This window comes from Falco rusticolus, chromosome 3 (assembly GCF_015220075.1).
Source record: "Falco rusticolus isolate bFalRus1 chromosome 3, bFalRus1.pri, whole genome shotgun sequence".
Lineage (NCBI taxonomy): Eukaryota > Metazoa > Chordata > Aves > Falconiformes > Falconidae > Falco > Falco rusticolus.
The window spans coordinates 55,781,756-55,795,002 of record NC_051189.1 but is presented as its reverse complement, the minus strand read 5'-3'; positions in this window follow the sequence as shown (position 1 = coordinate 55,795,002).

Below are 13,247 nucleotides of genomic sequence, written 5' to 3'. Positions count from 1 at the left end.
TCTGAATGGAAAAGGACCATACAGAACTGAAGCAAAACTTCCCATAAACATTTTCAGAATTTCCTACTTCTGACCACTCACAGAAATACTGGAGAGCAAGTGGCACAGCTCCCTCTGGCATGTACTCTCCAGGATTTTGTAAGCTGGAAAGTCCCACTAGGCGAACCGGGATACAAACAAGCACATAAAAGGAAATTGGGGGTGGGGGTGTGCGTTGTACTGCTTTATATGTTTCAACCGGTATACTGATTCACAGCTTCCAAAAATAAATTTTCAGAGGAATTGTTGAAAATTTTGGTTTTGCAGCCCAGAAATAACTGGTGTCAGTGTTTTCCCTTTCCTGAAATTGACCTTTCTTTTCTTGTAAAACAGTTCTGTGTATTTGATACAAAAAAATCATGAACCAATAGCGTCATGGTTTGGGGTAGTACACTGCAAGGCCCCAGCACATTTTACATCCCAATACTTATTAATGGCACACATTGGGCATAACTAAAAAACACTGATAGAATTTTACAAATAATTCTGAAGTTCTGAAATTTGGGTTTCTTACATCAAATACAAGGAGAGCCTTGAAGATGTGCCAAGAGATAGCCACCTATTCCAAAACTGCCAAGACTCAAGGGAACTGGACTGGGATGTGAGAGAGAACCATATTCCAAAAACCTTACCTGCACCAGGTTTCTTGTGGTCTTGAACCTATTTCTGTCAACTGCTAGGAAAGGGCCCTAAGGAATATGTGAGCTGTATCCTTGACAAAAAAGATCTTGAAATCGACACATGTCTGCAATATACTTCAGGCTATCTGAATCAAGACTTCTTTTTTTTTTCAGTGTGCCAGGGTGTCATTAGAAAATGAACTTGCTTCCAGTGGGAATGTATTGGCTACAAAAAGACAAGCAAACCAAAATGCCTGGTGAATTCATGAAATAGGAAAATATCACTCAACATCTATTGGAAAACTGTCAAAACAACTCCCTTAACATAAGCTGGACTTGCATCAAGCTCTCCGGTGTGTTCATGAAAGGCCACATAGGAAGGGGTCAGGCAGGAATGAAAAATTTGCTGACAGATTTGGGGAGCTTTGTACCAGGAGCTACTGCTCCTGGATGGTATCAGGATGTGGTATCAGGTCTCTTAAATGACAAGCATGCTCAGCGCCATTCAGGGCTTGCAAGACGAAAGACTGTCTCAGGTACTCTCTCATTTACATACTTTGAATTGCTTTTAACTTTACAGTGCATTTTAAAATTGCATTTTACAACTAATGGAAAGAAAATAAAGGTAATTTATTTGGAAACTGGCAGCTGTGCAAGAAGGAGAAAGCGTTGCCCAGCCCACCTTGTGTTGCTTCGTACCTGGCTCTGGGAAGATCCTGGCTCATTCCAAAGGGAAGAGTCAGCGAGCACAGTGTTACCCAGCAGAGCTGCCCAGGCTGAGCCTGGGAGAGCAGTGCTGCCCAGCATGGACCTCTAAAGGGAGAAATGCTGCTGCGTTGTTTTTTGTTGGGTTGGTTTTTTTTTTCCAAGGCAGTCCAGAGTTTGTTAATTTTCATTTGCAGAGCATCGGGAAACCATTTCTGTCAAACTAATCAGCAGCTATCACCCTATGTTGAGGGATACCTCTAGACTCCTTTGGACTTGGCACCCTCCAGACTGGTTTGTCAGATCCCATAAATTTCAAAGAAATTTTTAAAAAAGGGAAAATAAAATAATGCCCTGCTGAACTTTTCTGTTTTGCTGTTCTTGTAACATGCATGAAACAGATCTGACAGGAGAGTTTCCTTCAGCTCATATCTCAGCAGTAAGTAGGGGTATGAGATTTTTTTTTTTTAATTTTTTTCAACAACCTTTACTAAAAATAACTCCTTTAAGACTGTGGAAGGAGATTTCCAGCCGTGTAAGTTCAGATGTGCCTGCGTTCATTCAGAAGGTTGTTCTGGATTTAATATGCACAGCCCTGTCAATACCGTGTTAAGCCCTCTGGCACCAGAGGGTCCAGGCAGTCTCTCTGTATTGTATCCCAACCCCAAGCATCAAGAGGGATGTAATCCATCACATCAGCTCTTGAACCAAAACTGTTGCAATTATATGCTTTCAAAATGGGTCCATTAACCTATCAAAAAGCATTTGAGAAGGGGTGTAATGTTGTCAGTTATTGTTCACGGGGGAGGAGTGAAGATAATTCTTATCTTGCAAATAGATTCATGCAAAACCAATTGCAGTTTGTGTTGCCCTAATTGATTTAACTCGTTTTCTATTCTATTAAAATTCCAGGGTAGGGTGTTCATACACACACAAAGGGTAATGCCATTTCCCAAGAGTGGATTAGAGGGAAAGCCTGCGTCTGGCCCACCACAGGAGCACAGAATCAACTCAGCCATAAAGAACAGAGCACGTTCCCAAGGAAGGCAAGAAATACCAAAGGAGATGGAAAAAGTGGCAAAGGTAGCGCTGTTCATTATAAACAGCAATGGATATGGTAGTATTAGTATTCACACCTCACTTAGGTGCTTCCGTACATCAACAGCTAGTTATAGGTATGTTGAGCTAAGCTGCACCCATGGCACATTTTGTTTCCGCCAGTTGGAAAGAGGCTGGAGAGGCCAATAGCCTCCAATAACCTAGTCATCCTCTTTGCAAACAGGATGACTCCCTGGCACTGAGAACAGTTCTCCATTGGGAAATAATTGCTTCAAGTACGAATAGTGGTTTGCTAAGCTTCACTGAAACAAAGGGCTCCAAATCAGGTAAGTCTGGTTACAAAAAGTTCAGAAACTTGCCTGCGCTGTTTATGAAGTGGGAGGTATGCCCTGTGAGCCCCCACTTTGGTGGAGATCTGGAAGAAGAGATAACTGTGATGGTGACACTCCTTACGGTCCCTGAGTATTCAAGAGAGGGAGTGTCCATATAATTTAAATCCCCAGCATGATGAGATAGGGAACCTTAGGAGTAAAGCCCTCTTTAATCAGGGACAACAGTCCTCCTGAATTAGCCACCCAAATGCAGTACCTGCAGTTAAGCAGTGTGCATACTGGTCATCTGCACCTTCCCAGGGTCAGGGCTCTCTGAAGTTTTCCCAGTGCTGGCTCTGGGGTGCTCAAAGCACTGACGGACCTGGGTCACTGTTCCCCAAGAGGCACAGGAGAAGAGCTGTCCTTGCACAATGCTGAGGGATGGCGCAGCCATTTCCGTGTTCCCTACAAAGCAGAGAAACCCTGGGAGAGCTCTGCTCCTTGCCAACACCACCCTCAGCTGTACCCAGACCCTGCTCAGCTCTGTGTCCCACAAAAAAAACCTGAGCTCCACTGGGTCATTTTGGACAACCCAGAGGAGCATCTTGGAAATTGAGATGAACACATTGAAGTCTCTGGCTTTCTCTTCATTGGCACACCATAGTGCACAACCTCTTCCCAGGTGACACCCCAACCTCTGCCATGACCAGCTACCAGAAGAGAGTATAGGACACAGCCTACACTCTCAAAAATAATATTATCTCCCTTCTGTGGCTCCCCCCAAACCAAATCTCCTGGTGACTCATTCTTTTTCATTGCTGAAAATATTCATCACTGTATTCATTCTGTTCTGATGACTTACATGCTTCAGAAAGGATGCTGCTCCAAAAATAATAGGACAGATTCTTCCTCTAATATTTGCAGTCTTGCAAGCCGCAGTTTAAACAGTGGAGCAGTAAAAATGTGTTCATCTTGTACTTTCCCCCAAAGCAGCTTGTACTGATCACTGCTGTAGACCTCCTGGGCTGCTGGAGGGCAGATCAGAGCTACTGGGGCAAGATTTCTTTCCATCCCTCTATCACCATGTCCTTCCCTGCCCATGTTGCAGCCATGAAGGACTGCATCTTACTTTTTCTTTTTCTTTTAATTATAGCAAAAGAAAAAAAAATACTGCTTTCTCTAAGATATTTTCATTTGCTGTGGAAAAGGGCTAGAAATACACACATTTGGAAAACGAAAGCTGGGAATCTCTTTAAATTCATAGTTCCCTTAGAAGAGTGGGACTGGTGGCTGCAGACTGCATGGAGCCTAAAGGCCAGCTCTGTACAAAAGGGCAGAGGCAGTTCCTGTATGTGCTCCATAACAGCATGACACATCGCAGGGCTTTTGGACAAAGGGATGTATTTTTTATGTGAAATTGTTCCTTAGCTGTATATTTCTTTGTCCTCTGCCCATGGGAATAATGATATCAGGCCAAGAATGAAAGACTCCTTTAAATTCCTCCATGCAAATAGGTTTGCTATTAGTGTTTCTTCCTGACTAGAGAAGCTGACAGGTTGAGGCAATACTAAAACCTTCACTGTAATGAAGAAGGGCACCTGAAGTCCAAATGTTTTTCAACACGCACAAATACATACTGTATTGAGAGCCACCCTTTCCAAAATGAGGGGGGGGGGGCACGTTTACAGATAAAATATACTTTAGTAATTCCTCCCTGTCCTATAAACCAAATTGATAAGATTCAAACTAACATTTCATCTTAACACCACTAATACATGTGTGCGAGCATTCAGTTTATACTTTCAATGCAGTCCGTCAGATTAGATCTGTATACCTGCTACCGAATAACAAGGGTACTATTGATTTTTCATCATTTTCAAGTATTTGTTTTCTTCAGTTGAGCACATTCTATTTATTTTGGCACAGGTAGCAGTGAAACCAAGGCAAGAGACTTAACCTCTTTTCAGAAAGATTTAAGCCTTGACAGGCATCAGAGCTTTGTCAAACTGCTTGTTCCCATGGTGGTCTGCAACAGAGTATTGTCTGCTTATTACTTTATTCATTGTTCATTCATTTAATTTTCTATTTAAATCTGCAGTGCAGAGTACACACAGAGGTGGTGTGCAGGATATGCAGCTACAGTTTTCTTCCAGAAAGGCTTGCGAAGCACCTGAAACTTGAGTGTCTTATGACCCTGGGGCTCAGCTCTGAGGCTTGGTCAGGTACCCACCAGGCACCCTCCATCTGGAGTTTTTGTCCTGCTTTATACTGCAAAGGCACCTATAGTAAACTGCAGAAGCAATTTTTAATATTATTTATACTCAGTAGTTTAACTATGCCTGTTGCCAGGTGGATTTAAAACAAAAAGATCCCAAACTTGTTTGTTGTTTTCTAATAAAACCCACTGTTTGACGATTACATGTTCTTCCAGTAGCAAGCACCAGCAGGCGATGCGGTTGCTTTCCAGCCGGACAGGAGCAGGCAGGCTCTGCCTGTGCCAGGCCATTTGGGGCTAGCAGTGCCCCCGGGCAGCGGGGACCACCCGAAGGCTACAGCAGCCTGGTGCCCTGTGTCCTCCTGCATCTAACAATTTAACAGCAATATTGCCCATGGGTATGCCTTTAGACACTGCTGGTGACTCCATGTATATTGTATATTGTGTGTTCAGATTTAACTGTAAACTAAGAACAAAACACACACACACATATACATACACATATATATATATATATTTGAAACGTCCGAACTACGCTGCCTGTGTTCTTCCTGCTCGGTGCGTACACGCACCTACAGTGGCACCTAGTGGGGAGTGCACGGGAGATGGGCACATGAAGCGGCCGCGCTGCACTGACACACGCTCACCCCACGAAATCCCTAGGACACTTTTTTCCCCCTAGTTCTTCGAAAGCCCTTCCGGACTAGTGCGTTTTTTTAGCAGGCTTCGTGCTCGCTGCTGCTCCCGCAGTCTTTCCACTCTGTCGGGCAGGAGCTCCTGCTGATGCTCACATTGCTTTTGCCAGAAAGTCGCGGCCACACCAAGCCCTCTGCTCCCTGCTTGTGCACCCATCCTCTGGGACCGCAACCTTCTCCTCCATACAAGCTGGGATCCCTACCTGTCATCCCCTCCTCTTGTGTTTTCCTGCTGGATCTCCCTGAAGGAACCCATCTGCGTTTCCTCCTCCGGGTCCTCCTACCTTGACCTGGGCCTGACAGGTCTCTCAGGAAGGCAGGCGACCACTGGTGTTGCTTCCTGCCCTGTAGCTCTTGCTCCCGCTTTGGCCTCGGAGGAAAGGGCTGCCTTTTACCCAGCAAAGGACTTCCTCCACCAATTCCCATCGCCCTCAGGAATCTCATGTCCCACAATTGTCCCATTTTAGCTGAAACAGCAAAAGGCTCAACCTACCACTTCTCCCAAGGTCCACCCCATGTCATTACAGCATCTGAAAGGAAACACTGAAAAGACGTGACGTTCTTGCCAAAAAGCATTTATCTTCTTACCATCTATACAAAAAGGACAACTCTCCTGAAAACCCTCCAAGGCTAGTCTCAAATACTGCAATCCAGATTAGACCTCCTGGTCATCCCAGCAATTCCGATATAATTTCACTGACTATAGTTAGATAAATTGCTGCTCCAGTTTGTTTCTTGTGCTGTAGTCCCCCTGGTTTATATCACAGCAGTTAAGGCAAGTATTTTCAAGCCTTTAAGGCATCAAGGCGGTATTTTCAAGCTCAGCATTTCCAGCAAGGAACTGAACGATGGGCAGCTGAAGTGAATAGCCAGTCCTACAGGAGAGCTGGTCACGGACAGTTGTGCTTCCCGTGCAAGGCATTACACACTGCAGGTTTGCTTCTAAATTTGACAAGGGGCAACAGAAACACCTGCCAGGTCCCTAGGGTTATTTCTTGTCCCACCAAGGCTTTCCTAAACTTCTCTCACTCAAACTATGAGTCTAGTGAGAGGGTGTGGTCTTTCCTTTGGTTTACCCATTCATTTTCCATTATGGATGAAGTCTTTGCTTCCATCTTGAAGGAAACTTATTGTGGGTGACGTTGTTACCCTTCGTGCCGTATAGCCTGTAACCGTGATTTACAACCTGCTTCTAGCTGCACCATGATTCAGCTGACTTTTCTATAGAGCAGTTGATGTGAACGCTAAACCTATTCAAGACTAGCAGCATTTCTGCAATTCATTCAACTTAAGGAAACACTGGAAATTTATCAGGATGTTTTTACAGCCCCGGAAACTGCTATGGGACTCTGTCACTAACAAAAGAACAGAAATGGCTTGCAATTTTATTGCATTTTTTCATATGCTTTAGGTAATATAGGCCTTTGTGATTTATTCATTTTTTAAGTCAAACTCTGTCCTGGGATGAGAATCTGTGAGGCTTCCTGATCTTGTAATTTTATCACAAGCTTCACCAATGTTTGGTGTTTTGCTTAAAGCTCCAGCTCTTGGAGTCACTTGGTTTGGCTACCTGAGAACCTCTGTTTTATGAAGAAACCAAAAACTAACTCTGCCCCTTGTAACTGTAAAAAGCAACCACAAAACATTAGCTATATAGCTGCTCACATGCCAGACAGCAAAGAAAAGCTAGATCTTGTGTTTAAATTTCAGGATGTTTTTACACCACTGATTTTGGTTTATGATTTCTGAATCTCTGAGTGCTGTTAGGGATGGTTATCTGGAAGAAAGGTGAGGGGGACAAGAAGCCATTTACAGCTTTTTGTCCCTCTGTTTGCAATAGCCTCAGGTCAGCTAAACACACCAGCTGAAATCAGGCTGTGGTAAGCAAGTCTGACCTAATTTTTTCCCTTCAGGCTCAGTCCTCACCAGCCTACAGAGGTAGGTGTCAGCAAGAGCCAGTTAACCACAATGTGTAACATGGGGCTCCCCTCCCTAGATGTTTGCCAGAGTAACCACACTCAACTGACAAGTCTTGTGATTAAGGTAGAAATTTTTATCATAGTTTGGAAAAGAGGAGCCTGAATGATTTATGCAGATGGCCATGCCCAAACCACAGATAGTACCGTGGTCCCAGGGCAGTACCTGGAACTCCACCAGTGGGCTTTTGCCCTTATCTCTGTTTCTGCCCTGACAGCACTGTGCTGGCTGTCAATCACATCAGCACCAAAGACCCTCTGGCTCTTCGCACCAGATATAGGGACAGACACAGGGAGCTGTGAGCAGCGGCCAGGCTGCAGGAGACAAGACACAGCGATATGCTCATGCTTTGCTCTCACTGAAGTCCCAGGTCTGCTCCACCAAATGTCCCATTGAGGAGGATATCCTTGTATTTAGCCAGCAAAGGAGGAAGGGGATCCCATTGCTGCCTTTCCCTTCCCCAGCCTCACCAGGAGCTGACTCACACCAGGGTATTCCTGCTAAGGTCACACAGGGAGTAGGTAGGCTGTGCTTCCCCTGCACATGCATGGTGAGTGCAGTGTCCCACCTCACCATGAATTTGCCCTCTGCACAGTGAGGTTCATTCAAGCACTGCAACCCACTAGTGAGGACAAGGCAAAGCAGCCTTAGCAGCCGTGGCAGGGAATTACATCATTTGCAATGCTGACCCAACCAAGCGCTCAGGAGAAAGGTGCAAACCACATGGCAGTTCTGGAAAGGGCACCCTTTCTGGTGGCAGCTCTCTTTAAAAATACTGTGCTGGTTTGGGCTGGGGTAGGGTTAATTTTCTTCATAGTAGCTAGTATAGTGTTGTGTTTTGCATTTAGGATGAGAATAATATTGATAACACACTGATGGTTTAGTTGTTACAGTCCTTTTTGGCGCCTGACGTGGGGCACAAAGGTTTGATTAGAACGTGCTAGACCAAATTTCTAACTCTTATTGCTGTTTACCTGTTAATTGGCAGGCTCCTGTGCTTGCCATGGGGCCTGCTTGCCTCACTGTACATTAGAGTCTAGCACTTGTTCATGGCTACTTTTTGCTTTCACTGCTTGCCCTACTGCTGCACTGCTTATCATCTTACTTTTGTGTCTGGGAACATTTTGATAACAAAAATGGCCATGTGCCAGGGGTGGCAGGTGGCCAGGGCATCGCTGCTGTTTCTGTGCTGCTGTACTGGACAGGCTGGAACTCCAGTGTGAACCTGAGTGGAAGGGACTGTGACCTGTGGGTGAGTCCATGTGGGACCAGGACACCCCAGAGCATCTGTGGCTGTGGATAAGTCCATGCTGCAGCAGGTGCATCTTGAAGCATCAGTGGCTGTGCACGAGGTCATGTGGGAGCATGTCAAAGCATGTGGCCATGAAAGAGCAGGTACACCCCCGGAGGGACTGCAGCTATGGGTAAAGCCATGCTGGAGCTGATATATCTCTGAAGAGACTGTGGCTTATAGATAAGGCTCTACTTTGAAAAGGTACACCCCTGAGGGCCTGCAGGCTGTGGATAGGTCCAAGCCAGAGCAGGGGCAAGGGGAGGAGTTCGTTGCAATTTTAAAACCTAAGGTCTGGTCCAAAGGGACCAAGGGCGGATATTGTAATGGAAATACCTTTAAGTTGTTGTAACCCTGGATTTGAGTCGCATGTTATGGGAGTTACTAGAGCAGAAACCACCTGAAGCAATGGAGGACAAGCCTTACAAGAGGCTTACAGCACAAGTGCAGCAGTGACTTGAGCTAAGCTGGCTTCGGTGCCCAATAACTCCATGCAACACACCACCTCTCCTGTCCTGACTGACCACCTGTCCTGGTTTCATCTGGACAGAGTTACTTTTCTGCTTAGTAGCTGGTGCAGTGCTGTGTTTTGGATTTGGTGTGAGAACAATGCTGATAGGACACTGATGGGTTTGGTTGTTGCCAGGTAATGTTTGTATTAAGTCCAGGACTTTTCAGTTTCTCAGGCCCTGCCAGTGAGACAGCTGGAGAAGCACGGGAAACTGGGAGGGGACACAGCCAGGACAGCTGACCCAAACTAGCTAAAGAGGTATTCCATACCACATGACATAATGCTCACTATATAAACTGGGGGAAGAAGAAGGAAGGGGGAGGACATTCAAAGTGATGGCATTTGTCTTCCCAAGTAACTGTTACGTGTGCTGGAGCTCCGTCTTCCTGGAGATGGCTGAACACCTGCCTGCCGATGGGAAGTGGTGAACAAATTCCTTGGTTTGCTTTGGTTGCCTGCACAGCTTTTGCTTTACCTCCTAAACTGTCTTTATCTCAACTCACTCATTTCCTCAGTTTTACTCTTTCAGTTCTCTCCCTCATCCCACTGTGAGGGAAGTGAGCAAGCGGCTGTGTGGGGCTGAGCTGCTGGCTGGGATTAAACCACAACAAATACTCATAGCAGTGATAGGAGGGTCAGTAGTGCTTTTGTTAAAGCAAAAATATTCTTTTAGAGCAGTGCATAGTAGGAAACAGCCTTGGCCCAAAGCACTTGCTGCAATTTAATGAAAGATGTTACAAACTGGTGTTGTATGTAAAAAGAGGGAGCAGCAGAGATAACAGGATCACAGTTTAGATAGTTATGTCTTGAGTTTCATGGCTGTGAATTCTTCAGGCTGGGATTTTCAAACAGCCTTATGTAGTTGGTCTTACAAAAGGATGGACTTAAAAGAAAAGGTATTACCCTGTTTTTCCTGTCGCATTTGTACAATATCCATAACCTTCTGAACCCTTTACTCACATCCATCAGTACTCACTCCAACAGTGAGTCATGTTATGTCCTGCAAAAAGAAGGCTGCTTGTTTTTAAAACGTGTGGTTTAGTTTCAAAATAGCATAAAATCTTAGTTGCTGATAGAGAGGCCACAGTCAAACAAAAGGACCGATGGACTGGAGCTCAAAGAAATAAACGGCTTTTAGAGATACCAGACATAATTTTTCACACAGCATTCATTTCTGAAGACTTCATTATGTACCAATTTAAGTTTATACGTACCAAATGTTCTTGAGTCAGCAACACTAGCGGGACTGCCTTGTTCCAGTAGAACTTTTGTCCACCCTTATGATGGATTTTCTTAAATAAAAAGTCATCAATAACCATGACAGAATTCCCTCAGTGGACAGACATCCCAGCACACCATGAAGTTGTCTCTCCCAAGAAGCATTTCCACAGGCTTGAGGGAAATCATGAACTGCTTAGGAGGAATGAGGTTCGCAAAGGTCTCCCAGCCAGCTGCATCACTGCTTGTGAGCAAGTCCTGGAGGGCAGCTAACGATGCAAGAGCCTAGCAAGGGAAGTCAGCAGCAGAACACCTTGCCCAGTTGTGAATAGATGGGAGAGAGAGAAAGAAGGAATCAGAAGATAAAGGTGAAGAGTGGGGAAGTTAAAACTCCTCATGCTTATTGCTTATGGTATAACAATACTTGTGTCCAGAGCTCACAGAGGCAGTCACGAGTAAGCTGAAGGAAATTTCAATAAAAAGACCAACATGCAGCCCTGAAAAGCCTTTGCTGGGGAGCTGTACCAGTTAAGGGCAGTTAACATCTCTTACCAATACTGCCTGCTGTGTTGCATTAGTGATTGCACTACACCATCAGCGGCGGCACACACCAAAGGTTGGCCAAGGACCTGGCAAGGGGGTACAAGGTAACAACTGATCTAGAGTGGAGCAGCCACAACTTTTAAGACTGACCAGCCTGCCTCTCTGATTTTGAAAGTAGAAAGGGTTCGATTATATATATATATATACACACATATGTATACATATATATGCATAAATAGTCCAGAACTGTTTTGTGGCTGGGAAGAGGATTGTGCTCACACCAATGAGCACTTGGCCAAGAGGAGTCCAGCAGAGACAAGTCTCAAAAGAAGAGAGGAGTTGTTACAGACTATAATTACAGTGGAAATGGGCAGCTCTGAACCACGAAACACGAACTCATCACACAGAACAGCCTTTTCAGGTGGAGAACGATGCTTATGGCAGTCTTCCTCCAGCTGCCTCCATGCTTTACCCCTCAGGGCTCCTCACTGTTCCCTTTGGGTAAGTGTCCTGCCTACCTCTCTCCAGAGCTGATCCCTCCTCTCACATAAGCAGCATCAGCTCTCTGATAAGATAATCAAACGAAATGGCTTGTACTGGGAGGCAGCTTAGTCACCATTTTTTACAGAAAGCCACTGTTAGGGACATAACTAGCATCCAAACAAGCAGCCTGCTTTTCAAGAACTACTAAGCACCATGTATATGTCCTGTACATACCCAGTACATAAACATATATATATGTATACAGCCTGTGTATATCCTGGTTAATTTCAGGGGAGCTGTAGGTTGCTCCTCACTTTTGCAAATCAGGTCCTTGGGTACTAAGAATATATTTGAGAAATTAACTTCAGGCTTTTTTTTTTTTTTTTTTTTTTTTAATCTTGGCCATAAATTCTATCACTCAGGAGTCAAAACTCCATCTGCTCTAAATTTGCACTTGATTTCATGCACAAATAGCGTTCACACATGTAAGTCCTGTCATTTGTGTGCTCCCAGAGGCAATGCATAAATTACCTATGCACAAAACAAGAGATCGGTCAGCTTTACCTTATACACCACAGAGTAAGTGCACATCAAAGGGCATATTGTGTTCCTGGAATGAGAATGAGTCCTGGCATGGGTCACCCCCTCCATGCAGAAATGCTGCTTTTCTTGGGCACAAAGAAAATCCCTAACAATTTTTTTAAAAAATCTGCCAGAATTAATCTAGCCAGTGGAAGGTTCAGAAGGAGTCAGGGTTTGGGTCAGCACTAACACAGTAGATTTCACAAAGCTGTGTGAAGACTGGTTTTGATCTTAGAACAGACAACAATAGGTCTTCATTAGACATTATGCCCATTTTATAACACAGCTGTGAGAAGCAGTATTAAATATGTTAAAATACTTCTATATGATCAGTATAAATGGAAGTAAGACACATTTAACACCAGTTAGATGAAGACTATTGAACTCGGTAGAAATCACAGGGTTAACTCAGATCAGCCAACATGAAGTTAAATACCGAGTGCTCTTGCAAAAGTGCTAACTGCAAAAGTGTGTTCAGCAGCACGGTATTTCACATGACTCCTTTGGTCCCTCTTCTAGGTGAATTTTTGGTGCAAGATAAGTGCTTCAAAGAAATGGATAACTCTCTTAGACTGTTTTATACTCCAGTCATAATCTGTACAAAAAGCAGGATCATAATGAGAAGCGAGGGAGGAAAGACATTGACTCTGAGTGGATCTTTCCCAGATAAATAAATTAAAAACATAGTAACACACAATGACTACCACAGCTTGTAAATTAAGGGAGTAACTGGTGCATAGTGAGGCACTGATGTATAGCCTGGAGGAGGAACAACTTCATCTGAACTACAAACAATTCATTTAAAAAAAATACTTTGAAGAAAAAAATTGTCTCCAGACCAGCTTGTGAATAGAGCATACTGAAAGGCAAGCCTGATATTCCATTAGCAGCACAAAAATGGAACTGCCCCCCAAGTCTGGCATAAAAATTATTTTTTCTTAAAAATACAGCTGCTTTGACATCTCAAGTTAACTGCTATGGTGCTGCTTGGGCAGGCA